General features: G+C 45.3%; 34 non-coding genes and 1 pseudogene across 34 annotated transcripts; all 35 read right to left on the reverse strand.

Moving 5' to 3' along the window:
• Window positions 1-5,786: 5,786 nt before the first annotated feature.
• On the reverse strand, window positions 5,787-5,905 carry LOC139610787 (5S ribosomal RNA). Its single transcript, XR_011686092.1, has one exon. It is a non-coding gene; the product is annotated as a 5S ribosomal RNA (ribosomal RNA).
• Window positions 5,906-6,177: 272 nt separating this feature from the next.
• Window positions 6,178-6,296, reverse strand: LOC139610788 (5S ribosomal RNA). Its single transcript, XR_011686093.1, has one exon. It is a non-coding gene; the product is annotated as a 5S ribosomal RNA (ribosomal RNA).
• A 272-nt stretch (window positions 6,297-6,568) lies between these two features.
• On the reverse strand, window positions 6,569-6,687 carry LOC139610789 (5S ribosomal RNA). Its single transcript, XR_011686094.1, has one exon. It is a non-coding gene; the product is annotated as a 5S ribosomal RNA (ribosomal RNA).
• Window positions 6,688-6,967: 280 nt separating this feature from the next.
• LOC139610790 (5S ribosomal RNA) lies at window positions 6,968-7,086 on the reverse strand. Its single transcript, XR_011686095.1, has one exon. It is a non-coding gene; the product is annotated as a 5S ribosomal RNA (ribosomal RNA).
• Window positions 7,087-7,358: 272 nt separating this feature from the next.
• LOC139610791 (5S ribosomal RNA) lies at window positions 7,359-7,477 on the reverse strand. The gene has a single exon (XR_011686096.1). It is a non-coding gene; the product is annotated as a 5S ribosomal RNA (ribosomal RNA).
• A 280-nt stretch (window positions 7,478-7,757) lies between these two features.
• On the reverse strand, window positions 7,758-7,876 carry LOC139610191 (5S ribosomal RNA). Its single transcript, XR_011685638.1, has one exon. It is a non-coding gene; the product is annotated as a 5S ribosomal RNA (ribosomal RNA).
• Window positions 7,877-8,148: 272 nt separating this feature from the next.
• Window positions 8,149-8,267, reverse strand: LOC139610714 (5S ribosomal RNA). The gene has a single exon (XR_011686019.1). It is a non-coding gene; the product is annotated as a 5S ribosomal RNA (ribosomal RNA).
• A 272-nt stretch (window positions 8,268-8,539) lies between these two features.
• Window positions 8,540-8,658, reverse strand: LOC139610725 (5S ribosomal RNA). The gene has a single exon (XR_011686032.1). It is a non-coding gene; the product is annotated as a 5S ribosomal RNA (ribosomal RNA).
• Window positions 8,659-8,930: 272 nt separating this feature from the next.
• Window positions 8,931-9,049, reverse strand: LOC139610792 (5S ribosomal RNA). The gene has a single exon (XR_011686097.1). It is a non-coding gene; the product is annotated as a 5S ribosomal RNA (ribosomal RNA).
• A 272-nt stretch (window positions 9,050-9,321) lies between these two features.
• LOC139610793 (5S ribosomal RNA) lies at window positions 9,322-9,440 on the reverse strand. Its single transcript, XR_011686098.1, has one exon. It is a non-coding gene; the product is annotated as a 5S ribosomal RNA (ribosomal RNA).
• A 272-nt stretch (window positions 9,441-9,712) lies between these two features.
• Window positions 9,713-9,831, reverse strand: LOC139610794 (5S ribosomal RNA). The gene has a single exon (XR_011686099.1). It is a non-coding gene; the product is annotated as a 5S ribosomal RNA (ribosomal RNA).
• Window positions 9,832-10,111: 280 nt separating this feature from the next.
• LOC139610796 (5S ribosomal RNA) lies at window positions 10,112-10,230 on the reverse strand. Its single transcript, XR_011686101.1, has one exon. It is a non-coding gene; the product is annotated as a 5S ribosomal RNA (ribosomal RNA).
• A 272-nt stretch (window positions 10,231-10,502) lies between these two features.
• LOC139610797 (5S ribosomal RNA) lies at window positions 10,503-10,621 on the reverse strand. The gene has a single exon (XR_011686102.1). It is a non-coding gene; the product is annotated as a 5S ribosomal RNA (ribosomal RNA).
• Window positions 10,622-10,893: 272 nt separating this feature from the next.
• LOC139610798 (5S ribosomal RNA) lies at window positions 10,894-11,012 on the reverse strand. The gene has a single exon (XR_011686103.1). It is a non-coding gene; the product is annotated as a 5S ribosomal RNA (ribosomal RNA).
• Window positions 11,013-11,284: 272 nt separating this feature from the next.
• LOC139610799 (5S ribosomal RNA) lies at window positions 11,285-11,403 on the reverse strand. Its single transcript, XR_011686104.1, has one exon. It is a non-coding gene; the product is annotated as a 5S ribosomal RNA (ribosomal RNA).
• A 280-nt stretch (window positions 11,404-11,683) lies between these two features.
• LOC139610800 (5S ribosomal RNA) lies at window positions 11,684-11,802 on the reverse strand. The gene has a single exon (XR_011686105.1). It is a non-coding gene; the product is annotated as a 5S ribosomal RNA (ribosomal RNA).
• Window positions 11,803-12,074: 272 nt separating this feature from the next.
• Window positions 12,075-12,193, reverse strand: LOC139610801 (5S ribosomal RNA). The gene has a single exon (XR_011686106.1). It is a non-coding gene; the product is annotated as a 5S ribosomal RNA (ribosomal RNA).
• A 280-nt stretch (window positions 12,194-12,473) lies between these two features.
• LOC139610192 (5S ribosomal RNA) lies at window positions 12,474-12,592 on the reverse strand. The gene has a single exon (XR_011685639.1). It is a non-coding gene; the product is annotated as a 5S ribosomal RNA (ribosomal RNA).
• A 272-nt stretch (window positions 12,593-12,864) lies between these two features.
• LOC139610737 (5S ribosomal RNA) lies at window positions 12,865-12,983 on the reverse strand. The gene has a single exon (XR_011686044.1). It is a non-coding gene; the product is annotated as a 5S ribosomal RNA (ribosomal RNA).
• Window positions 12,984-13,255: 272 nt separating this feature from the next.
• Window positions 13,256-13,374, reverse strand: LOC139609990 (5S ribosomal RNA). Its single transcript, XR_011685443.1, has one exon. It is a non-coding gene; the product is annotated as a 5S ribosomal RNA (ribosomal RNA).
• Window positions 13,375-13,646: 272 nt separating this feature from the next.
• On the reverse strand, window positions 13,647-13,765 carry LOC139610749 (5S ribosomal RNA). The gene has a single exon (XR_011686055.1). It is a non-coding gene; the product is annotated as a 5S ribosomal RNA (ribosomal RNA).
• A 272-nt stretch (window positions 13,766-14,037) lies between these two features.
• Window positions 14,038-14,156, reverse strand: LOC139610762 (5S ribosomal RNA). The gene has a single exon (XR_011686067.1). It is a non-coding gene; the product is annotated as a 5S ribosomal RNA (ribosomal RNA).
• Window positions 14,157-14,428: 272 nt separating this feature from the next.
• Window positions 14,429-14,547, reverse strand: LOC139610802 (5S ribosomal RNA). The gene has a single exon (XR_011686107.1). It is a non-coding gene; the product is annotated as a 5S ribosomal RNA (ribosomal RNA).
• Window positions 14,548-14,827: 280 nt separating this feature from the next.
• Window positions 14,828-14,946, reverse strand: LOC139610803 (5S ribosomal RNA). Its single transcript, XR_011686108.1, has one exon. It is a non-coding gene; the product is annotated as a 5S ribosomal RNA (ribosomal RNA).
• Window positions 14,947-15,218: 272 nt separating this feature from the next.
• Window positions 15,219-15,337, reverse strand: LOC139610804 (5S ribosomal RNA). Its single transcript, XR_011686109.1, has one exon. It is a non-coding gene; the product is annotated as a 5S ribosomal RNA (ribosomal RNA).
• Window positions 15,338-15,609: 272 nt separating this feature from the next.
• Window positions 15,610-15,728, reverse strand: LOC139610805 (5S ribosomal RNA). The gene has a single exon (XR_011686110.1). It is a non-coding gene; the product is annotated as a 5S ribosomal RNA (ribosomal RNA).
• Window positions 15,729-16,008: 280 nt separating this feature from the next.
• On the reverse strand, window positions 16,009-16,127 carry LOC139610807 (5S ribosomal RNA). Its single transcript, XR_011686112.1, has one exon. It is a non-coding gene; the product is annotated as a 5S ribosomal RNA (ribosomal RNA).
• A 272-nt stretch (window positions 16,128-16,399) lies between these two features.
• LOC139610808 (5S ribosomal RNA) lies at window positions 16,400-16,518 on the reverse strand. Its single transcript, XR_011686113.1, has one exon. It is a non-coding gene; the product is annotated as a 5S ribosomal RNA (ribosomal RNA).
• A 280-nt stretch (window positions 16,519-16,798) lies between these two features.
• LOC139609991 (5S ribosomal RNA) lies at window positions 16,799-16,917 on the reverse strand. The gene has a single exon (XR_011685444.1). It is a non-coding gene; the product is annotated as a 5S ribosomal RNA (ribosomal RNA).
• A 272-nt stretch (window positions 16,918-17,189) lies between these two features.
• On the reverse strand, window positions 17,190-17,308 carry LOC139610084 (5S ribosomal RNA). Its single transcript, XR_011685532.1, has one exon. It is a non-coding gene; the product is annotated as a 5S ribosomal RNA (ribosomal RNA).
• A 272-nt stretch (window positions 17,309-17,580) lies between these two features.
• Window positions 17,581-17,699, reverse strand: LOC139610063 (5S ribosomal RNA). Its single transcript, XR_011685512.1, has one exon. It is a non-coding gene; the product is annotated as a 5S ribosomal RNA (ribosomal RNA).
• A 280-nt stretch (window positions 17,700-17,979) lies between these two features.
• Window positions 17,980-18,098, reverse strand: LOC139609992 (5S ribosomal RNA). Its single transcript, XR_011685445.1, has one exon. It is a non-coding gene; the product is annotated as a 5S ribosomal RNA (ribosomal RNA).
• A 280-nt stretch (window positions 18,099-18,378) lies between these two features.
• On the reverse strand, window positions 18,379-18,487 carry LOC139610447 (5S ribosomal RNA; annotated as a pseudogene).
• A 272-nt stretch (window positions 18,488-18,759) lies between these two features.
• Window positions 18,760-18,878, reverse strand: LOC139610124 (5S ribosomal RNA). The gene has a single exon (XR_011685572.1). It is a non-coding gene; the product is annotated as a 5S ribosomal RNA (ribosomal RNA).
• A 280-nt stretch (window positions 18,879-19,158) lies between these two features.
• On the reverse strand, window positions 19,159-19,277 carry LOC139610809 (5S ribosomal RNA). The gene has a single exon (XR_011686114.1). It is a non-coding gene; the product is annotated as a 5S ribosomal RNA (ribosomal RNA).
• Window positions 19,278-24,378: the final 5,101 nt, after the last annotated feature.

Below are 24,378 nucleotides of genomic sequence, written 5' to 3' on the forward strand. Positions count from 1 at the left end.
AAGTGTGGTTTGTGCACTGTGAGCTGAACTGTCTGCACAGTGATTGACAGTTGAGCAGTGGCACAGTCAGTGCTGTTTACTGAAGCAGCAGCGTCCTCTGTTGTTTGCACAGAAAAGTGAAAAAGCTTACAGCACCTGGTATTCCCAGGCGGTCTCCCATCCAAGTACTAACCAGGCCCGACCCTGCTTAGCTTCCGAGATCGGACGAGATCGGGCGTGCTTTTTTTTTTTTTTTTTCTTTTATTATGAAAATATACAAAGCTTTTCAGAACACAATATTTACATATACATACACATTAACAACAAAACAAAGCACAAAGGATAAAAATCATAAATTAATATGAAATCTACCTCCATCATCAATAGAAATAAGGCTACTGCCTTGCACAAAAAACTCCTCAAACAAACTCCTACTCAAAAAGTTCCATCGCAAAGCAACATCTTTCCTTAATACCGATACAAACAAAGCTAACACTTCTATCCTCTTCCCTTCAAAATGTGCTAAATTTCTCCTTAGCCATACTGCATATCTAGCATGACTTAATACAAAATTAAACAAATTAACATTCACAGTTTTTGATGTTTTACTTGAACCAAAAAAGAAAACTTTCTTCCAATCATTCGCTATCAGATCTAATTTCCAATTGTTTTTGATCAGGGTTATTAGTTTCAATTGAAAGTTCTTTAATTCCTTGCATTCAAAAAACAAATGCATCAGTGTTTCAGGATCTGATTTACAAACATCACAAAACCGATCTACATTTTTATTAATTTGGTGAATGACCACATTCGTGTATATTCTGTTATGTCTGAGTTTGAAGTCCAAATTTTCACAGTCTATGCTATTGTACTTGACATGTAAATTTTTCCAAATTTCTTTCACATTCAGATCCTGAAATACCTTCAACCAAACATTTTCTGATGCTGGGGTCTTGATTTCTTTCATCAGCATCAACGTGTACAACATCTTTACTTTTATTTTATTAAAGAGCATTTTCCCATCAATCTGATCAATGTACAGATCTGGTAGCTCACTCTTTCCTACCTGAACTGTTTCCCTCTCTATTGTTTTAATCCATATATCCGGTAAGCTTCCTTTTATGCACTTAATCACATTATCCACCTTAGTTCTACCTACCTCCTCGTCTATCTCCACAACACTGTCAAAAATGGCTCTATTTGGCAAGAAGCCAGGCACATACTCATAAGCAAAATCTCTCACTTGTTTTAATCCTGCTTGTATGAAAACTTTGTCATACAAAACATTCCCACTGTTTTTTATTTGTGGATTCATAAATACTGGCTGATCTAATATTTGATTTATTGTTTTGCAGTCATATTTCAGGTGCTCAATGAAATCTGCCCAAGCTAGAAATACCTCTTGATAAAACACAGGAAGATTTTCCAACATATTCTTTCTGAATCTCATAAAGATCCCACTGTCCCCACATCCTCCACTTTTACACAGAAAATCCTTAAAGAACCCTTTCCAACCATACTCCTCCTTACCATATAGATATTTTTTAACCACCTTTATTCTCAATGCTTTTCGTTTAACATCTAAGTCCATCAGTTTTAGCCCTCCCTCTCCATACCCTGCTATTAATGTCTTCATAGATATTTTAACTCCTTTTCCTCTCCACAGAAACTTACTTATTACAGCTCTCACCTCATTCAAAACCCACTCAGGGAGATCTAGAGCTCCCATCACATAATTAAATTTTGATAGAAGCAATGAGTTAATGACTACAACCTTACCTTTTAATCGCAGCCCTCTCATAGACCACAAATTTAATAATTGTTTAACTTTATTCAATATACCAGTCCATGTGGCATCTCTCGCTTCCTTACTCTGTACTCCTATGTTCACACCCAATATTTTAATGAAGTCTCTCGTTATCTTTAAAGGAATTTCACACTCTTCTGGATTTGTATGCCCTACACACATAATTTCTGATTTTTCTATGTTTACTTTTGCTCCTGATGCTCTCCCATATGTTTCAACATGTTTCATTATTCCTTTTACACTTTCTATGGTTCTGACAGTAAAGGTTGTATCGTCAGCAAATTGATGAATTAGACTATTTGTGCTATATGGTATTTGAATGCTTTGTAAAGAAATGTCTTTTTTACATAGTGTTGCCAATGGTTCTGCTGCTAAAGAATAGAGCAAGGCTGAAAGAGGACAGCCTTGTCTGACTGACCGTTGTACTGGGAAAACATCAGTGAGCATACCATTTATTTTCACACAACTTTTAGCATTTGCATATAGCAACATTATCCAATTAACAAACCTATCCCCAAAACCAAATTTGCCCAAAACCTGTTCTAAATACCCATGTTCAACCCTATCAAAAGCTTTATTTAAGTCTAAATTCAGGACTAGACCACCCTCACCATCATTATTCATACTATTGACTACATCTCTAATTGTACATATGACATCAGTGATGTCCCTACCTGGTATACTATAAGCTTGTGTTGGTGCTATTATTTCTCCTACCACGTCCCTCAATCTATTGGCTAAAGCTTTTGTTAAAATCTTGTAGTCCGAGTTCAACAGACTTAAAGGCCTGTAATTTTCTAATTTAAACGGACTCCCTCTTTTTTTAAACAAGATAGTAATAACCCCTGTTGCCATTGACTCTGGAACCGTTTTCCTTTCCTCCATACACTTATACACTTTCAACAGTATTGGCACCAATATATCAGAAAAAACCTTATAAAATTCATGTGTCAGGCCATCTGAACCTGGACTCTTGCTGGATTTCATTTGCTCTATAGCTATTTTAATTTCATCAATTGTCAAATCATCGTCACACATTTGTTTACTTTCATCTGATATTCTGGCATCAACAGTATCTAATATCTCATCCACACATTCCTGCACTATACCTTCCTTTTGAAACAGTTTTGCATAAAAAGCTTCCACTACCTCCAAAATGCCTACAAAATCTGTCACTCTCTCTCCATTCTCACTTTCTAGCTCCGTTATATAAGACTTTACCTGTTTACTTTTCTCCAAGTTGAGAAAGAAGTTTGTACACTTTTCTCCCTCAACTGCATACTGAGCCCTACTTCTGATAACTGCTCCCTCATATTTTTCTCTCTCATAATATTCTATCTCACCTTCTAATTTCATAAAGTATGTCCTATCCCGATTCGGATCCTCCTCCAGTCTTTCCAGCTCTTTTATTAATTTTTCTTTCACTTCATTTTCCTCTTTCTTTTTCACAAAGTTCCTCTTTTTTGCAAATCTAATACTTGTTCTTTTTATTTTATTCTTCATCTGTTCCCACCATAAACAAACATCGTCTTCAAATAAAGTATTTTCTTGCTCATTTTTTATAAGTCTTGAAATAATTTTTCTATATTCCTCCTCTTTTAACAAACAAGAGTTTAAACACCAAACCCCCCCTCCCCTCCCTTCACATCTCACCCCAAAACCAAAAGTTAAAGCAGCATGATCACTTAAACCCAAAAACTTATATTTTACATTCAAGACCCAACTCAAAATATTTCTTTTAATCAAAACTAAATCTATTCTGCTTTGTTTCACTTTTCCCAAAACCATTTGCTTTCTTGAGTATTCTCTCCTGTTTGGATACATATCCCTCCATACATCAACTAAATCTTCCTTATTCATAACATCAAATAAAACACTCCTTGAAGTATCGTTTCTGAAATTAACACTGCTGGACCCATCCAGCCTTGTACACCATAAATTAAAATCACCAACCAAAATACATCTCTCAGTACAAAAAGTCCTCAAATTATCAAACATTTCTCTTCTTTCCTTTTCAATATTTGGTGCATAGACATTAATTAATCTAAACCTAATGTTACAAAAATTAAATTCAATGACAAGCAACCTCCCTTTGTCATCTTTGTGGACTACCTGTATGTCAGTCAATGTCTCCTCTTTTACCAAGATAGCAACACCACATGCTCTGTGACTCATATTATTTGCAATAATTTTGCCTCTCCACAGTGAGCTGATATCTTTAAAAACTTCGTCAGTCCAGTGAGTCTCTTGCAGGCACAGTACTTCTGCTTTTATGGCATTAAATACCAACTCCGCTTTCGTTTTTCCTCTTAGACCGTTACAGTTAAACGAAGCAATATGCAACATAAGGCATAAAACAAAAAAGAATAGCAGAGCAGCAGCCATACCTCTACTTTTTAACCTTCATCTTCTCCTTTTCCTTCGCCCTCTTCTTTCTCTTCAGCTGTCTGATGGTCTCTGCGCTGACGTCCATCCCCTCCTCGCCCTCAGACCCGTCCGACACAGCTTTCCCGTCTTTTTCATTTGCTGCCCGCGTTCCAAAGCCAGCATAATTGTCTGGATTTTGTGGTGCTGGATTATCAGAGTCTCTCCCTCCTTCGTCTCCTCTCGATTCCCCACAGTCACGGTTTCCCTCCTCGTGGGTCTCTCCGGTCATTCCCGGCTCCTCCCTCTCGACGCCGCCTCTCCGTCCATCCTCCTCTCTCCCCGTATCGGCGCCGTCCTCCGCCTCTCTCTCCTCCTCGTCAGAGACGTCGGAGTATGACGGCTCTTCGGCGTCCTCCCCCGGCTCTCCACACACACACAGGGAGATCTTTTCTTTGCACAGAGCACATTTCCCCTCCGCATCACACTCTCGTGCGTAATGCCCCTGTTTCCCACATTTAAAACAAATAAAAGTGGGACAGTCTCTGACAATGTGGCCAGGCTGTATACACAAGCGGCAAACTTTAACTTGCCTGTCATGGATGACGCGGAAGTGCTCCGCTCCGCTTACCGTCTCAAACTTAGTGGAATATGGCAATGATTTCACAGCGTCTGTGAAACGGACCTTTAAAAACCTCGTCCCATCAGCGATGTCCGTCCCTGGCCACATCCTCCTCTTAATGGACGAGACCGCAGTGACTCCCCAGTCCTGTAGTTTTGCCAATATTTCCTCATCCTCTATGTAAGTGGGCAGATTAATGAATGAGACGACCATTTCATTGTTACCCAGTTCTTTCGCCATCAGTCTGTTGTTCCCAATTCTCAGTCCGTCCATCAGCTTTTTCTTCCCGCTTTCCTCTTTCATCGTCAGCTCGTATGACTTTGGCGTCTTAAAACGGCAGCCAAGCACTTCTCCACACTCCGCCCTCACTTTTCTCAGCATGTCCATCATCGTTGTTCTCTCCTCTCCTTCTATTTCCAACATGATTGTCAGTCTCTTTTCGTACATTTTCTTCTGTTTTTCCGCACTCGCGGGCATTCTCTTCTCCGTCGTCTTTTCCGTTCCTTTGTCTGTCACCGTTGGATCCATTTGAATGATTTTTTAAACACAAAGAGTCCCCCAGACAGCAAAAGCTGTCGGGGGATGTAACCCACAAATTAAATACTAAACTAAAAAATTACAAACCAGCAAAAACCAAGGCTGAAAACGATCCAAAAAAACACGGACTGATTGACTGTCGTGAACGTACGGCGTGCTCCTCCTCTGTGCGTGCTCAGGGTGGTATGGCCGTAAGCCGCAGAGCAAGTGACAACTACCCCCTTTATACATGATGATCCACACCATCACAGACATGGCTGTGTATGTCAAGCGCGGGTGTCTTTGCTTGACTTTCTTTTTTTCTTTCTTTCTCTCAACTTGTCAACTTGTCAACTGTGTAATGTGATAATATGAAAGTGTGGTTTGTGCACTGTGAGCTGAACTGTCTGCACAGTGATTGACAGTTGAGCAGTGGCACAGTCAGTGCTGTTTACTGAAGCAGCAGCGTCCTCTGTTGTTTGCACAGAAAAGTGAAAAAGCTTACAGCACCTGGTATTCCCAGGCGGTCTCCCATCCAAGTACTAACCAGGCCCGACCCTGCTTAGCTTCCGAGATCGGACGAGATCGGGCGTGCTCAGGGTGGTATGGCCGTAAGCCGCAGAGCAAGTGACAACTACCCCCTTTATACATGATGATCCACACCATCACAGACATGGCTGTGTATGTCAAGCGCGGGTGTCTTTGCTCGACTTTCTTTCTTTCTTTCTTTCTCTCAACTTGTCAACTGTGTAATGTGATAATATGAAAGTGTGGTTTGTGCACTGTGAGCTGAACTGTCTGCACAGTGATTGACAGTTGAGCAGTGGCACAGTCAGTGCTGTTTACTGAAGCAGCAGCGTCCTCTGTTGTTTGCACAGAAAAGTGAAAAAGCTTACAGCACCTGGTATTCCCAGGCGGTCTCCCATCCAAGTACTAACCAGGCCCGACCCTGCTTAGCTTCCGAGATCGGACGAGATCGGGCGTGCTCAGGGTGGTATGGCCGTAAGCCGCAGAGCAAGTGACAACTACCCCCTTTATACATGATGATCCACACCATCACAGACATGGCTGTGTATGTCAAGCGCGGGTGTCTTTGCTCGACTTTCTTTCTTTCTTTCTTTCTCTCAACTTGTCAACTGTGTAATGTGATAATATGAAAGTGTGGTTTGTGCACTGTGAGCTGAACTGTCTGCACAGTGATTGACAGTTGAGCAGTGGCACAGTCAGTGCTGTTTACTGAAGCAGCAGCGTCCTCTGTTGTTTGCACAGAAAAGTGAAAAAGCTTACAGCACCTGGTATTCCCAGGCGGTCTCCCATCCAAGTACTAACCAGGCCCGACCCTGCTTAGCTTCCGAGATCGGACGAGATCGGGCGTGCTCAGGGTGGTATGGCCGTAAGCCGGAGAGCAAGTGACAACTACCCCCTTTATACATGATGATCCACACCATCACAGACATGGCTGTGTATGTCAAGCGCGGGTGTCTTTGCTTGACTTTCTTTTTTTCTTTCTTTCTCTCAACTTGTCAACTTGTCAACTGTGTAATGTGATAATATGAAAGTGTGGTTTGTGCACTGTGAGCTGAACTGTCTGCACAGTGATTGACAGTTGAGCAGTGGCACAGTCAGTGCTGTTTACTGAAGCAGCAGCGTCCTCTGTTGTTTGCACAGAAAAGTGAAAAAGCTTACAGCACCTGGTATTCCCAGGCGGTCTCCCATCCAAGTACTAACCAGGCCCGACCCTGCTTAGCTTCCGAGATCGGACGAGATCGGGCGTGCTCAGGGTGGTATGGCCGTAAGCCGCAGAGAAAGTGACAACTACCCCCTTTATACATGATGATCCACACCATCACAGACATGGCTGTGTATGTCAAGCGCGGGTGTCTTTGCTCGACTTTCTTTCTTTCTTTCTTTCTCTCAACTTGTCAACTGTGTAATGTGATAATATGAAAGTGTGGTTTGTGCACTGTGAGCTGAACTGTCTGCACAGTGATTGACAGTTGAGCAGTGGCACAGTCAGTGCTGTTTACTGAAGCAGCAGCGTCCTCTGTTGTTTGCACAGAAAAGTGAAAAAGCTTACAGCACCTGGTATTCCCAGGCGGTCTCCCATCCAAGTACTAACCAGGCCCGACCCTGCTTAGCTTCCGAGATCGGACGAGATCGGGCGTGCTCAGGGTGGTATGGCCGTAAGCCGCAGAGAAAGTGACAACTACCCCCTTTATACATGATGATTCACACCATCACAGACATGGCTGTGTATGTCAAGCGCGGGTGTCTTTGCTTGACTTTCTTTCTTTCTTTCTTTCTCTCAACTTGTCAACTTGTCAACTGTGTAATGTGATAATATGAAAGTGTGGTTTGTGCACTGTGAGCTGAACTGTCTGCACAGTGATTGACAGTTGAGCAGTGGCACAGTCAGTGCTGTTTACTGAAGCAGCAGCGTCCTCTGTTGTTTGCACAGAAAAGTGAAAAAGCTTACAGCACCTGGTATTCCCAGGCGGTCTCCCACCCAAGTACTAACCAGGACCGACCCTGCTTAGCTTCCGAGATCGGACGAGATCGGGCGTGCTCAGGGTGGTATGGCCGTAAGCCGCAGAGCAAGTGACAACTACCCCCTTTATACATGATGATCCACACCATCACAGACATGGCTGTGTATGTCAAGCGCGGGTGTCTTTGCTCGACTTTCTTTCTTTCTTTCTTTCTCTCAACTTGTCAACTGTGTAATGTGATAATATGAAAGTGTGGTTTGTGCACTGTGAGCTGAACTGTCTGCACAGTGATTGACAGTTGAGCAGTGGCACAGTCAGTGCTGTTTACTGAAGCAGCAGCGTCCTCTGTTGTTTGCACAGAAAAGTGAAAAAGCTTACAGCACCTGGTATTCCCAGGCGGTCTCCCATCCAAGTACTAACCAGGCCCGACCCTGCTTAACTTCCGAGATCTGACGAGATCGGGCGTGCTCAGGGTGGTATGGCCGTAAGCCGCAGAGCACGTGACAACTACCCCCTTTATACATGATGATCCACACCATCACAGACATGGCTGTGTATGTCAAGCGCGGGTGTCTTTGCTCGACTTTCTTTCTTTCTTTCTTTCTCTCAACTTGTCAACTGTGTAATGTGATAATATGAAAGTGTGGTTTGTGCACTGTGAGCTGAACTGTCTGCACAGTGATTGACAGTTGAGCAGTGGCACAGTCAGTGCTGTTTACTGAAGCAGCAGCGTCCTCTGTTGTTTGCACAGAAAAGTGAAAAAGCTTACAGCACCTGGTATTCCCAGGCGGTCTCCCATCCAAGTACTAACCAGGCCCGACCCTGCTTAACTTCCGAGATCTGACGAGATCGGGCGTGCTCAGGGTGGTATGGCCGTAAGCCGCAGAGCACGTGACAACTACCCCCTTTATACATGATGATCCACACCATCACAGACATGGCTGTGTATGTCAAGCGCGGGTGTCTTTGCTCGACTTTCTTTCTTTCTTTCTTTCTCTCAACTTGTCAACTGTGTAATGTGATAATATGAAAGTGTGGTTTGTGCACTGTGAGCTGAACTGTCTGCACAGTGATTGACAGTTGAGCAGTGGCACAGTCAGTGCTGTTTACTGAAGCAGCAGCGTCCTCTGTTGTTTGCACAGAAAAGTGAAAAAGCTTACAGCACCTGGTATTCCCAGGCGGTCTCCCATCCAAGTACTAACCAGGCCCGACCCTGCTTAGCTTCCGAGATCGGACGAGATCGGGCGTGCTCAGGGTGGTATGGCCGTAAGCCGCAGAGCAAGTGACAACTACCCCCTTTATACATGATGATCCACACCATCACAGACATGGCTGTGTATGTCAAGCGCGGGTGTCTTTGCTCGACTTTCTTTCTTTCTTTCTTTCTCTCAACTTGTCAACTGTGTAATGTGATAATATGAAAGTGTGGTTTGTGCACTGTGAGCTGAACTGTCTGCACAGTGATTGACAGTTGAGCAGTGGCACAGTCAGTGCTGTTTACTGAAGCAGCAGCGTCCTCTGTTGTTTGCACAGAAAAGTGAAAAAGCTTACAGCACCTGGTATTCCCAGGCGGTCTCCCATCCAAGTACTAACCAGGCCCGACCCTGCTTAGCTTCCGAGATCGGACGAGATCGGGCGTGCTCAGGGTGGTATGGCCGTAAGCCGCAGAGCAAGTGACAACTACCCCCTTTATACATGATGATCCACACCATCACAGACATGGCTGTGTATGTCAAGCGCGGGTGTCTTTGCTCGACTTTCTTTCTTTCTTTCTTTCTCTCAACTTGTCAACTGTGTAATGTGATAATATGAAAGTGTGGTTTGTGCACTGTGAGCTGAACTGTCTGCACAGTGATTGACAGTTGAGCAGTGGCACAGTCAGTGCTGTTTACTGAAGCAGCAGCGTCCTCTGTTGTTTGCACAGAAAAGTGAAAAAGCTTACAGCACCTGGTATTCCCAGGCGGTCTCCCATCCAAGTACTAACCAGGCCCGACCCTGCTTAGCTTCCGAGATCGGACGAGATCGGGCGTGCTCAGGGTGGTATGGCCGTAAGCCGGAGAGCAAGTGACAACTACCCCCTTTATACATGATGATCCACACCATCACAGACATGGCTGTGTATGTGAAGCGCGGGTGTCTTTGCTTGACTTTCTTTCTTTCTTTCTTTCTCTCAACTTGTCAACTTGTCAACTGTGTAATGTGATAATATGAAAGTGTGGTTTGTGCACTGTGAGCTGAACTGTCTGCACAGTGATTGACAGTTGAGCAGTGGCACAGTCAGTGCTGTTTACTGAAGCAGCAGCGTCCTCTGTTGTTTGCACAGAAAAGTGAAAAAGCTTACAGCACCTGGTATTCCCAGGCGGTCTCCCATCCAAGTACTAACCAGGCCCGACCCTGCTTAGCTTCCGAGATCGGACGAGATCGGGCGTGCTCAGGGTGGTATGGCCGTAAGCCGCAGAGAAAGTGACAACTACCCCCTTTATACATGATGATCCACACCATCACAGACATGGCTGTGTATGTCAAGCGCGGGTGTCTTTGCTCGACTTTCTTTCTTTCTTTCTTTCTCTCAACTTGTCAACTGTGTAATGTGATAATATGAAAGTGTGGTTTGTGCACTGTGAGCTGAACTGTCTGCACAGTGATTGACAGTTGAGCAGTGGCACAGTCAGTGCTGTTTACTGAAGCAGCAGCGTCCTCTGTTGTTTGCACAGAAAAGTGAAAAAGCTTACAGCACCTGGTATTCCCAGGCGGTCTCCCATCCAAGTACTAACCAGGCCCGACCCTGCTTAGCTTCCGAGATCGGACGAGATCGGGCGTGCTCAGGGTGGTATGGCCGTAAGCCGCAGAGCAAGTGACAACTACCCCCTTTATACATGATGATCCACACCATCACAGACATGGCTGTGTATGTCAAGCGCGGGTGTCTTTGCTCGACTTTCTTTCTTTCTTTCTTTCTCTCAACTTGTCAACTGTGTAATGTGATAATATGAAAGTGTGGTTTGTGCACTGTGAGCTGAACTGTCTGCACAGTGATTGACAGTTGAGCAGTGGCACAGTCAGTGCTGTTTACTGAAGCAGCAGCGTCCTCTGTTGTTTGCACAGAAAAGTGAAAAAGCTTACAGCACCTGGTATTCCCAGGCGGTCTCCCATCCAAGTACTAACCAGGCCCGACCCTGCTTAGCTTCCGAGATCGGACGAGATCGGGCGTGCTCAGGGTGGTATGGCCGTAAGCCGCAGAGCAAGTGACAACTACCCCCTTTATACATGATGATCCACACCATCACAGACATGGCTGTGTATGTCAAGCGCGGGTGTCTTTGCTCGACTTTCTTTCTTTCTTTCTTTCTCTCAACTTGTCAACTGTGTAATGTGATAATATGAAAGTGTGGTTTGTGCACTGTGAGCTGAACTGTCTGCACAGTGATTGACAGTTGAGCAGTGGCACAGTCAGTGCTGTTTACTGAAGCAGCAGCGTCCTCTGTTGTTTGCACAGAAAAGTGAAAAAGCTTACAGCACCTGGTATTCCCAGGCGGTCTCCCATCCAAGTACTAACCAGGCCCGACCCTGCTTAGCTTCCGAGATCGGACGAGATCGGGCGTGCTCAGGGTGGTATGGCCGTAAGCCGGAGAGCAAGTGACAACTACCCCCTTTATACATGATGATCCACACCATCACAGACATGGCTGTGTATGTCAAGCGCGGGTGTCTTTGCTTGACTTTCTTTTTTTCTTTCTTTCTCTCAACTTGTCAACTTGTCAACTGTGTAATGTGATAATATGAAAGTGTGGTTTGTGCACTGTGAGCTGAACTGTCTGCACAGTGATTGACAGTTGAGCAGTGGCACAGTCAGTGCTGTTTACTGAAGCAGCAGCGTCCTCTGTTGTTTGCACAGAAAAGTGAAAAAGCTTACAGCACCTGGTATTCCCAGGCGGTCTCCCATCCAAGTACTAACCAGGCCCGACCCTGCTTAGCTTCCGAGATCGGACGAGATCGGGCGTGCTCAGGGTGGTATGGCCGTAAGCCGCAGAGAAAGTGACAACTACCCCCTTTATACATGATGATCCACACCATCACAGACATGGCTGTGTATGTCAAGCGCGGGTGTCTTTGCTCGACTTTCTTTCTTTCTTTCTTTCTCTCAACTTGTCAACTGTGTAATGTGATAATATGAAAGTGTGGTTTGTGCACTGTGAGCTGAACTGTCTGCACAGTGATTGACAGTTGAGCAGTGGCACAGTCAGTGCTGTTTACTGAAGCAGCAGCGTCCTCTGTTGTTTGCACAGAAAAGTGAAAAAGCTTACAGCACCTGGTATTCCCAGGCGGTCTCCCATCCAAGTACTAACCAGGCCCGACCCTGCTTAGCTTCCGAGATCGGACGAGATCGGGCGTGCTCAGGGTGGTATGGCCGTAAGCCGCAGAGAAAGTGACAACTACCCCCTTTATACATGATGATTCACACCATCACAGACATGGCTGTGTATGTCAAGCGCGGGTGTCTTTGCTTGACTTTCTTTCTTTCTTTCTTTCTCTCAACTTGTCAACTTGTCAACTGTGTAATGTGATAATATGAAAGTGTGGTTTGTGCACTGTGAGCTGAACTGTCTGCACAGTGATTGACAGTTGAGCAGTGGCACAGTCAGTGCTGTTTACTGAAGCAGCAGCGTCCTCTGTTGTTTGCACAGAAAAGTGAAAAAGCTTACAGCACCTGGTATTCCCAGGCGGTCTCCCACCCAAGTACTAACCAGGACCGACCCTGCTTAGCTTCCGAGATCGGACGAGATCGGGCGTGCTCAGGGTGGTATGGCCGTAAGCCGCAGAGCAAGTGACAACTACCCCCTTTATACATGATGATCCACACCATCACAGACATGGCTGTGTATGTCAAGCGCGGGTGTCTTTGCTCGACTTTCTTTCTTTCTTTCTTTCTCTCAACTTGTCAACTGTGTAATGTGATAATATGAAAGTGTGGTTTGTGCACTGTGAGCTGAACTGTCTGCACAGTGATTGACAGTTGAGCAGTGGCACAGTCAGTGCTGTTTACTGAAGCAGCAGCGTCCTCTGTTGTTTGCACAGAAAAGTGAAAAAGCTTACAGCACCTGGTATTCCCAGGCGGTCTCCCATCCAAGTACTAACCAGGCCCGACCCTGCTTAACTTCCGAGATCTGACGAGATCGGGCGTGCTCAGGGTGGTATGGCCGTAAGCCGCAGAGCACGTGACAACTACCCCCTTTATACATGATGATCCACACCATCACAGACATGGCTGTGTATGTCAAGCGCGGGTGTCTTTGCTCGACTTTCTTTCTTTCTTTCTTTCTCTCAACTTGTCAACTGTGTAATGTGATAATATGAAAGTGTGGTTTGTGCACTGTGAGCTGAACTGTCTGCACAGTGATTGACAGTTGAGCAGTGGCACAGTCAGTGCTGTTTACTGAAGCAGCAGCGTCCTCTGTTGTTTGCACAGAAAAGTGAAAAAGCTTACAGCACCTGGTATTCCCAGGCGGTCTCCCACCCAAGTACTAACCAGGCCCGACCCTGCTTAGCTTCCGAGATCGGACGAGATCGGGCGTGCTCAGGGTGGTATGGCCGTAAGCCGCAGAGCAAGTGACAACTACCCCCTTTATACATGATGATCCACACCATCACAGACATGGCTGTGTATGTTAAGCGCGGGTGTCTTTGCTCGACTTTCTTTCTTTCTTTCTTTCTCTCAACTTGTCAACTGTGTAATGTGATAATATGAAAGTGTGGTTTGTGCACTGTGAGCTGAACTGTCTGCACAGTGATTGACAGTTGAGCAGTGGCACAGTCAGTGCTGTTTACTGAAGCAGCAGCGTCCTCTGTTGTTTGCACAGAAAAGTGAAAAAGCTTACAGCACCTGGTATTCCCAGGCGGTCTCCCATCCAAGTACTAACCAGGCCCGACCCTGCTTAACTTCCGAGATCTGACGAGATCGGGCGTGCTCAGGGTGGTATGGCCGTAAGCCGCAGAGCACGTGACAACTACCCCCTTTATACATGATGATCCACACCATCACAGACATGGCTGTGTATGTCAAGCGCGGGTGTCTTTGCTCGACTTTCTTTCTTTCTTTCTTTCTCTCAACTTGTCAACTGTGTAATGTGATAATATGAAAGTGTGGTTTGTGCACTGTGAGCTGAACTGTCTGCACAGTGATTGACAGTTGAGCAGTGGCACAGTCAGTGCTGTTTACTGAAGCAGCAGCGTCCTCTGTTGTTTGCACAGAAAAGTGAAAAAGCTTACAGCACCTGGTATTCCCAGGCGGTCTCCCATCCAAGTACTAACCAGGCCCGACCCTGCTTAACTTCCGAGATCTGACGAGATCGGGCGTGCTCAGGGTGGTATGGCCGTAAGCCGCAGAGCAAGTGACAACTACCCCCTTTATACATGATGATCCACACCATCACAGACATGGCTGTGTATGTCAAGCGCGGGTGTCTTTGCTCGACTTTCTTTCTTTCTTTCTTTCTCTCAACTTGTCAACTGTGTAATGTGATAATATGAAAGTGTGGTTTGTGCACTGTGAGCTGAACTGTCTGCACAGTGATTGACAGTTGAGCAGTGGCACAGTCAGTGCTGTTTACTGAAGCAGCAGCGTCCTCTGTTGTTTGCACAGAAAAGTGAAAAAGCTTACAGCACCTGGTATTCCCAGGCGGTCTCCCATCCAAGTACTAACCAGGCCCGACCCTGCTTAGCTTCCGAGATCGGACGAGATCGGGCGTGCTCAGGGTGGTATGGCCGTAAGCCGGAGAGCAAGTGACAACTACCCCCTTTATACATGATGATCCACACCATCACAGACATGGCTGTGTATGTCAAGCGCGGGTGTCTTTGCTTGACTTTCTTTCTTTCTTTCTTTCTCTCAACTTGTCAACTTGTCAACTGTGTAATGTGATAATATGAAAGTGTGGTTTGTGCACTGTGAGCTGAACTGTCTGCACAGTGATTGACAGTTGAGCAGTGGCACAGTCAGTGCTGTTTACTGAAGCAGCAGCGTCCTCTGTTGTTTGCACAGAAAAGTGAAAAAGCTTACAGCACCTGGTATTCCCAGGCGGTCTCCCATCCAAGTACTAACCAGGCCCGACCCTGCTTAGCTTCCGAGATCGGACGAGATCGGGCGTGCTCAGGGTGGTATGGCCGTAAGCCGCAGAGCAAGTGACAACTACCCCCTTTATACATGATGATCCACACCATCACAGACATGGCTGTGTATGTCAAGCGCGGGTGTCTTTGCTCGACTTTCTTTCTTTCTTTCTTTCTCTCAACTTGTCAACTGTGTAATGTGATAATATGAAAGTGTGGTTTGTGCACTGTGAGCTGAACTGTCTGCACAGTGATTGACAGTTGAGCAGTGGCACAGTCAGTGCTGTTTACTGAAGCAGCAGCGTCCTCTGTTGTTTGCACAGAAAAGTGAAAAAGCTTACAGCACCTGGTATTCCCAGGCGGTCTCCCATCCAAGTACTAACCAGGCCCGACCCTGCTTAGCTTCCGAGATCGGACGAGATCGGGCGTGCTCAGGGTGGTATGGCCGTAAGCCGCAGAGCAAGTGACAACTACCCCCTTTATACATGATGATCCACACCATCACAGACATGGCTGTGTATGTCAAGCGCGGGTGTCTTTGCTCGACTTTCTTTCTTTCTTTCTTTCTCTCAACTTGTCAACTGTGTAATGTGATAATATGAAAGTGTGGTTTGTGCACTGTGAGCTGAACTGTCTGCACAGTGATTGACAGTTGAGCAGTGGCACAGTCAGTGCTGTTTACTGAAGCAGCAGCGTCCTCTGTTGTTTGCACAGAAAAGTGAAAAAGCTTACAGCACCTGGTATTCCCAGGCGGTCTCCCATCCAAGTACTAACCAGGCCCGACCCTGCTTAGCTTCCGAGATCGGACGAGATCGGGCGTGCTCAGGGTGGTATGGCCGTAAGCCGGAGAGCAAGTGACAACTACCCCCTTTATACATGATGATCCACACCATCACAGACATGGCTGTGTATGTCAAGCGCGGGTGTCTTTGCTTGACTTTCTTTTTTTCTTTCTTTCTCTCAACTTGTCAACTTGTCAACTGTGTAATGTGATAATATGAAAGTGTGGTTTGTGCACTGTGAGCTGAACTGTCTGCACAGTGATTGACAGTTGAGCAGTGGCACAGTCAGTGCTGTTTACTGAAGCAGCAGCGTCCTCTGTTGTTTGCACAGAAAAGTGAAAAAGCTTACAGCACCTGGTATTCCCAGGCGGTCTCCCATCCAAGTACTAACCAGGCCCGACCCTGCTTAGCTTCCGAGATCGGACGAGATCGGGCGTGCTCAGGGTGGTATGGCCGTAAGCCGCAGAGAAAGTGACAACTACCCCCTTTATACATGATGATCCACACCATCACAGACATGGCTGTGTATGTCAAGCGCGGGTGTCTTTGCTCGACTTTCTTTCTTTCTTTCTTTCTCTCAACTTGTCAACTGTGTAATGTGATAATATGAAAGTGTGGTTTGTGCACTGTGAGCTGAACTGTCTGCACAGTGATTGACAGTTGAGCAGTGGCACAGTCAGTGCTGTTTACTGAAGCAGCAGCGTCCTCTGTTGTTTGCACAGAAAAGTGAAAAAGCTTACAGCACCTGGTATTCCCAGGCGGTCTCCCATCCAAGTACTAACCAGGCCCGACCCTGCTTAGCTTCCGAGATCGGACGAGATCGGGCGTGCTCAGGGTGGTATGGCCGTAAGCCGCAGAGAAAGTGACAACTACCCCCTTTATACATGATGATTCACACCATCACAGACATGGCTGTGTATGTCAAGCGCGGGTGTCTTTGCTTGACTTTCTTTCTTTCTTTCTTTCTCTCAACTTGTCAACTTGTCAACTGTGTAATGTGATAATATGAAAGTGTGGTTTGTGCACTGTGAGCTGAACTGTCTGCACAGTGATTGACAGTTGAGCAGTGGCACAGTCAGTGCTGTTTACTGAAGCAGCAGCGTCCTCTGTTGTTTGCACAGAAAAGTGAAAAAGCTTACAGCACCTGGTATTCCCAGGCGGTCTCCCACCCAAGTACTAACCAGGCCCGACCCTGCTTAGCTTCCGAGATCGGACGAGATCGGGCGTGCTCAGGGTGGTATGGCCGTAAGCCGCAGAGCAAGTGACAACTACCCCCTTTATACATGATGATCCACACCATCACAGACATGGCTGTGTATGTCAAGCGCGGGTGTCTTTGCTCGACTTTCTTTCTTTCTTTCTTTCTCTCAACTTGTCAACTGTGTAATGTGATAATATGAAAGTGTGGTTTGTGCACTGTGAGCTGAACTGTCTGCACAGTGACTGCCAGTTGAGCAGTGGCACAGTCAGTGCTGTTTACTGAAGCAGCAGCGTCCTCTGTTGTTTGCACAGAAAAGTGAAAAAGCTTACAGCACCTGGTATTCCCAGGCGGTCTCCCATCCAAGTACTAACCAGGTCCGACCCTGCTTAGCTTCCGAGATCGGACGAGATCGGGCGTGCTCAGGGTGGTATGGCCGTAAGCCGCAGAGCAAGTGACAACTACCCCCTTTATACATGATGATCCACACCATCACAGACATGGCTGTGTATGTCAAGCGCGGGTGTCTTTGCTTGACTTTCTTTCTTTCTTTCTTTCTCTCAACTTGTCAACTGTGTAATGTGATAATATGAAAGTGTGGTTTGTGCACTGTGAGCTGAACTGTCTGCACAGTGATTGACAGTTGAGCAGTGGCACAGTCAGTGCTGTTTACTGAAGCAGCAGCGTCCTCTGTTGTTTGCACAGAAAAGTGAAAAAGCTTACAGCACCTGGTATTCCCAGGCGGTCTCCCATCCAAGTACTAACCAGGCCCGACCCTGCTTAGCTTCCGAGATCGGACGAGATCGGGCGTGCTCAGAGTGGTATGGCCGTAAGCCGCAGAGCAAGTCACAACTACCCCCTTTATACATGATGATCCACACCATCACAGACATGGCTGTGTATGTCAAGCGCGGGTGTCTTTGCTTGACTTTCTTTCTTTCTTTCTTTCTCTCAACTTGTCAACTTGTCAACTGTGTAATGTGATAATATGAAAGTGTGGTTTGTGCACTGTGAGCTGAACTGTCTGCACAGTGATTGACAGTTGAGCAGTGGCACAGTCAGTGCTGTTTACTGAAGCAGCAGCGTCCTCTGTTGTTTGCACAGAAAAGTGAAAAAGCTTACAGCACCTGGTATTCCCAGGCGGTCTCCCACCCAAGTACTAACCAGGCCCGACCCTGCTTAGCTTCCGAGATCGGACGAGATCGGGCGTGCTCAGGGTGGTATGGCCGTAAGCTGGAGAGCAAGTGACAACTACCCCCTTTATACATGATGATCCACACCATCACAGACATGGCTGTGTATGTCAAGCGCGGGTGTCTTTGCTTGACTTTCTTTCTTTCTTTCTTTCTCTCAACTTGTCAACTTGTCAACTGTGTAATGTGATAATATGAAAGTGTGGTTTGTGCACTGTGAGCTGAACTGTCTGCACAGTGATTGACAGTTGAGCAGTGGCACAGTCAGTGCTGTTTACTGAAGCAGCAGCGTCCTCTGTTGTTTGCACAGAAAAGTGAAAAAGCTTACAGCACCTGGTATTCCCAGGCGGTCTCCCATCCAAGTACTAACCAGGCCTGACCCTGCTTAGCTTTCGAGATCAGGCGTGCTCAGGGTGGTATGGCCGTAAGCCGCAGAGCAAGTGACAACTACCCCCTTTATACATGATGATCCACACCATCACAAACATGGCTGTGTATGTCAAGCGCGGGTGTCTTTGCTTGACTTTCTTTCTTTCTTTCTTTCTCTCAACTTGTCAACTTTGTAATGTGATAATATGAAAGTGTGGTTTGTGCACTGTGAGCTGAACTGTCTGCACAGTGATTGACAGTTGAGCAGTGGCACAGTCAGTGCTGTTTACTGAAGCAGCAGCGTCCTCTGTTGTTTGCACAGAAAAGTGAAAAAGCTTACAGCACCTGGTATTCCCAGGCGGTCTCCCATGCAAGTACTAACCAGGCCCGACCCTGCTTAGCTTCCGAGATCGGACGAGATCGGGCGTGCTCAGGGTGGTATGGCCGTAAGCCGCAGAGCAAGTGACAACTACCCCCTTTATACATGATGATCCACACCATCACAGACATGGCTGTGTATGTCAAGCGCGGGTGTCTTTGCTTGACTTTCTTTCTTTCTTTCTTTCTCTCAACTTGTCAACTTGTCAACTGTGTAATGTGATAATATGAAAGTGTGGTTTGTGCACTGTGAGCTGAACTGTCTGCACAGTGATTGACAGTTGAGCAGTGGCACAGTCAGTGCTGTTTACTGAAGCAGCAGCGTCCTCTGTTGTTTGCACAGAAAAGTGAAAAAGCTTACAGCACCTGGTATTCCCAGGCGGTCTCCCATCCAAGTACTAACCAGGCCCGACCCTGCTTAGCTTCCGAGATCGGACGAGATCGGGCGTGCTCAGGGTGGTATGGCCGTAAGCCGCAGAGCAAGTGACAACTACCCCCTTTATACATGATGATCCACACCATCACAGACATGGCTGTGTATGTCAAGCGCGGGTGTCTTTGCTCGACTTTCTTTCTTTCTTTCTTTCTCTCAACTTGTCAACTGTGTAATGTGATAATATGAAAGTGTGGTTTGTGCACTGTGAGCTGAACTGTCTGCACAGTGATTGACAGTTGAGCAGTGGCACAGTCAGTGCTGTTTACTGAAGCAGCAGCATCCTCTGTTGTTTGCACAGAAAAGTGAAAAAGCTTACAGCACCTGGTATTCCCAGGCGGTCTCCCATCCAAGTACTAACCAGGCCCGACCCTGCTTAGCTTCCGAGATCGGACGAGATCAGGCGTGCTTTTTTTTTTCTCTTTTATTATCAAAAAATTCAAATTTTTACATCATTCAATCTTATTCTCAACATGTAAACTCGGACAGTGAAAGCTAAAGTATGCAGTGATTTATGCTTTTTTTTTTTTTTTTAAAACCCATATTTACATTATATTTACAAACACCAAAGAAAGAAACAACGAAAAATCAGTGCAGTCTCCACGCCCCCAGGAGAGATTCACATTAACTTTCTATGAAGACTGGATCTCCCTCCAATACAGTGAACTGAAGTGTACCGGTGTCCACATTTAAACCCAAAGAAAGAAAGAAACAACAACACCAAAAGGAGAAAAAACCAAACTAAAATGAAATACATTAAAATAAAATGGACTATAATGGCATGATGAAATAAAATACCCTGCTGGAACCAGATAGAACACAAATCAACCAGCAAGGAAGACCAACATTCTGAAGAGACATAATGACACTACTTAAAAAGCAAAACTTAGCACATTGTCTCCTGTTATTCTCACAAGTTTTGCTTTGTCTAAGAAGATTTTTTCAAATTTCTGTTTGTCTGCTTTTTGCATTGTCCGTATATGAAGTTTTATTGAGTTTGTGAAGATCTTCCACCTGTTGGTTTGTCTGTTATCATAGAGTGCATAGTTCCTGGCTGTATAGATTGTGTGTCTGGCGAAGGCAAGGATGATATTGATGAGTTCATTGTTAATTCCTTTTCTCTTTTCCGTTAGTCCAAATAGCAGAGTCCACTGCCAGTCCGTTGTGTTGGAAATCCTGAGTTCACAGCACATTTCCAGGAGTTCTTTGACCTGCTCAGAGAAAGGAATGCAGACGGGACAATGCAGGAGGAGATGCTCTAAATCCTCCTCCTGCTCTTGACAAACAGTACAGTCTCTTCCGTACATGTTTTTGTTAATCTGGTGCAGAATGACGCCTGTGAAGATCCTCCTGTGCCTTATTTTGTAATCTGTGTTAGTGCATTGTGGGTTACTGTAACAAGGACTTATGTTGTGCCAAATTGTAGACGTGTTTTTGAATGGGAATGCTTTCTTCCAGGTTATTTCTGAGGTGGGCCTCCGTGTGGCCTTTTTTAGCAACATAGTGTACCATGTTTTAGATTTTATTTCTTGCATGCTTTTGGTGTGTGCACCAGTCCACAGGAGGAAATCCAGGGTGTCATCCTGCACCTTACAAACAGAGTTTTTGTGGGCTTGTTTCCATTCAGGAGGCATGTTCTTTTCCATTTCCTCACACACCTGTTGTATGTACTGTTTTTTCCCCTTGCACCCTTTGTCCCTCAAAGCAGTCATTATTTTTTCACTGTCTATTTTACCCTTTCCATTCATTATGTCCCCTAATGTTTGCAGCCCTGCTGCCACCAGGAAGCCATATGAGAGGGAGGTGCCCCTACAAGTGAGCTCTGGATTGTGGAGGATGGGGAGCTTCAGTAACTGTGACCTATTGGAGACCTTTGTCTTGAGGAGTGGCCGTGCCAGCTCCCAGGCTTCAAGGATCTCTCTTTCAAACGGTTGGAGATGTGAGTACTGTTTCTTGGGTAGAATTTGGCAGAGGTTGTGTCTGCCACAGTGACCTAAGGAGGTTATTGTTTTTTGCAGGTAATCTTGCCATGGATGATTTTTAGAATTTTGCAAGGCTTTTTTGATTGTTTGAATTCTGAAGACATGTTTCTTTGTTGCAATATCAATTAGTTTTAGACCTCCTTCTTTATAGTCATTGATTATTGTCCTGTGTGCTATTAGATTTCTTTTGCTTCTCCAGAGAAACGTGGAGATGCTGTTATTTATGCTGGTTTGGATGTGTCCGGGTATGTCGTAGACTGCCAGTATGTGGTTTAGCTGTGAGAGCACAAGGGAGTTGGCTACGACCACCTTGCCTCTCAGTGTGAGCCCCCTCATCCTCCACAGTGCCAGCGTGCTGCTTATTTTTCCCAGCGCCTCCCTCCACGTTTTGTCTCTGGCTTTGTCCTGGTTTTTTCCCAGGTGCACTCCCAGGACCTTGACACTCTCTCCTGCCTCCCTGAACTGCCATCTGCCTGGTGACCGCACCACCTCGCCACAGTACATGATTTCTGATTTGTTAAAGTTGACTTTTGCCCCTGATGCTTTGCTGTATGTTTCAATATGAACTAAAACCTTGTCTATGCTGTCCTCATCCTGTGTCATTATGTTAGTATCATCCGCAAACTGTGCTATTTTGTGTTCTTTCCCTGCTGGTGATGTTATACCTTTAATTTGCTTGTCCTTCCTGATTAACATTCCGAGGGGTTCGGCCACTAGGCTGTATAACAGGGAGGAGAGGGGACAGCCTTGCCTTATTGATCTTTGAATCCGAAAAGTGTCTGATAATTGCCCATTGCATTTGACTTTACTGTTTGCATTGCTGTATAGTAATTGTATCCAATTTGTGAAGTTATTGCCGAAACCAAATTTTGCCAGTACTGCCCAGAGGAAATTGTGTTCGACTCTGTCAAATGCTTTGTTGAAGTCCACACCCAGATAGATTCCACCCTGTTTTGTCATGTGATTTATTGTTTCTTTAACTGACAGAATTGTGTCTGTGATGTCTCGCCCCGGAATGCCGTAAGCTTGAGACCAGTTGATGATGGAAGAAATGACTGATTTTAACCTGTTTGCCAATATCTTGGTGAGAATTTTGTAATCTGTGTTTAATAAACTGATTGGTCTGTAATTCTCCAGCAAGGCTTTGTCCCCTCTGTTCTTGTATACAACAGTTATTAGTCCAAGTGTCAAGGTCCTGGGAGTTCGACCTCCATTTTGCATATGGTTATACATTGTGAGTAGGATCGGAGCCAACCTGAGTTTAAAAGCTTGATAAAACTCAGCTGACAGCCCATCTGTGCCTGGACTTTTGTTCTTCCCCAGTTCTCCTATTGCCATCTCCACCTCCTGTAAGGTAAGTGGAGCATCACACCACTCTCTGTCCTCTTTAGACAATTTACTTTCAATACTCTCCATAGCTCCCTCCATACTTTCTGGTTTTATGTTACAACTTGTGAATAACTGTTTATAATATGTTTGTACTGTTTCTAAAAGATTTACTGCATCTGTTATTATTTCACCTTTCTCATTTTTCAATTCTTTTATGAATGTTTTGCTTTGCTTCCTTTTTTCTAGACCCAAGAAATAGGCAGTACATTTTTCTCCTTCTGTGATATGCTTCGCCTTGCTCCTGATTATTGCTCCCTTGCACCTTTTCATTTCCAAGTGATCTAATTGAGATTTTAAACATATATATTTACTGACATCATAATTTGGTTCTTCTTCAATCTTCTCTAATTCTCTCCTTACCTGTTCTCTGATTTCTTCCTCTTCTCTGTTTTCTATCCATCTCTTTTGTTTGCAATAATTAATACATGCTTTTTTGATTCTTAACTTAGCTCCTTCCCACCACTCTATCACATCTTCTGTGTTCAATATTTCTTCAGTCATTGCTTCTAACAGATTATTCATTTTTCTTCTAAATTTCTCATCTTCAATGCAACTATTGTTTAAGCACCACAAGCCTCCATTTCTAAACTCTCCTGTTTTCCCCATTCTTATTTCTAGCAGAGAGTGGTCACTCCAGCTGTTGGGTATGTATCTTGCACTTTTTAACTGAGACACCACTGCTGGAGTGCCTAAGCATAGATCAATTCTTGACTGCTTCAACTTCCCTTCAACTACTTGTCTCCTTGAGAACTCTCTTTTGTTTGGCTGTAACACTCTCCATATCTCTGTCAGGTTATTATCATTCATGGTTTCATACAGTATTTTCCTGCTGGCATCCTCCTTAAATACATTATTTGCTGAGATATCCATTTTGTTTAAAACAACATTGAAGTCCCCTATTATCACACAATTCGTTTTACACCATTTTGTTATTTGTTTGAAAAATATTTTCCTGTTTTTTTCCTCATTTGAAGCATATACATTTATAATCCTTTGTTTTTCCCCCCCTCTTTCCACATCTATTACAATCATCCTGCCTTCAGCGTCTTTATGCACACAGTCCGTTTTTTCAAAGCTGTTTTCTTTGCATAAGATGGCCACTCCTCTCGCTAAATCTGTCCCATTAGCATACATGACCGACCCTCTCCACAGCGCTTTAACAAAACTGATGGCGCTTTCATCCCATCTTGTCTCTTGTAAACATAAGATATCACATTTGACAGACCCAAGAATGCATTCAATTTTCCCTCTGCTGCGGAGCCCACGGGCATTGAGCGAGAGAATAACTGTCATGGAGAGGGTGAGCTGCAAAAATGAGAGATTTGCTATCATATCTGATTTTTTGCCTTACTTTTTTTGCTTTTTTTCGCCTGCCTCTCTGTATTTTGCCTTTTTCTGATTTGCGTGATCTGTGTGAGGTCCATGTCGGATTCCGAGTCAGCCATTTGGGGAGCTGCTGGCGGTGCGCTCTTCGCCGAGCGCGGAGCGCAGAGCGGAGCGCTTTGCGGAGCGTCCGTTTCAGCCTGAGAGGCGGCGGTTAATAGTGATTTTTCCAGAGCAGGGAGATCGGCGGGTCCGAGAGCTTTTCCCAGTCCCGTCCCCGCCTCAGTGTGCTCTCTTTGGCCGCAGGGCAGACTCATACTAGCGCTCTCGATGTCAGAATCACACCACTGCGCGCTCACCAAGCTCTCGTCTGCCTGCGGCTCTGCGCTGGGACTCCTCGTCTCACCAGCTCCCGCCGCCTCACTGAAACACTCCATCTCCGCCTCC

The sequence above is a fragment of the Trachinotus anak genome, unplaced genomic scaffold (genome assembly GCF_046630095.1).
Source record: "Trachinotus anak isolate AG129_WGS33_773 ecotype Australia unplaced genomic scaffold, CSIRO_AGI_Tana_v1 ptg000026l, whole genome shotgun sequence".
NCBI lineage: Eukaryota > Metazoa > Chordata > Actinopteri > Carangiformes > Carangidae > Trachinotus > Trachinotus anak.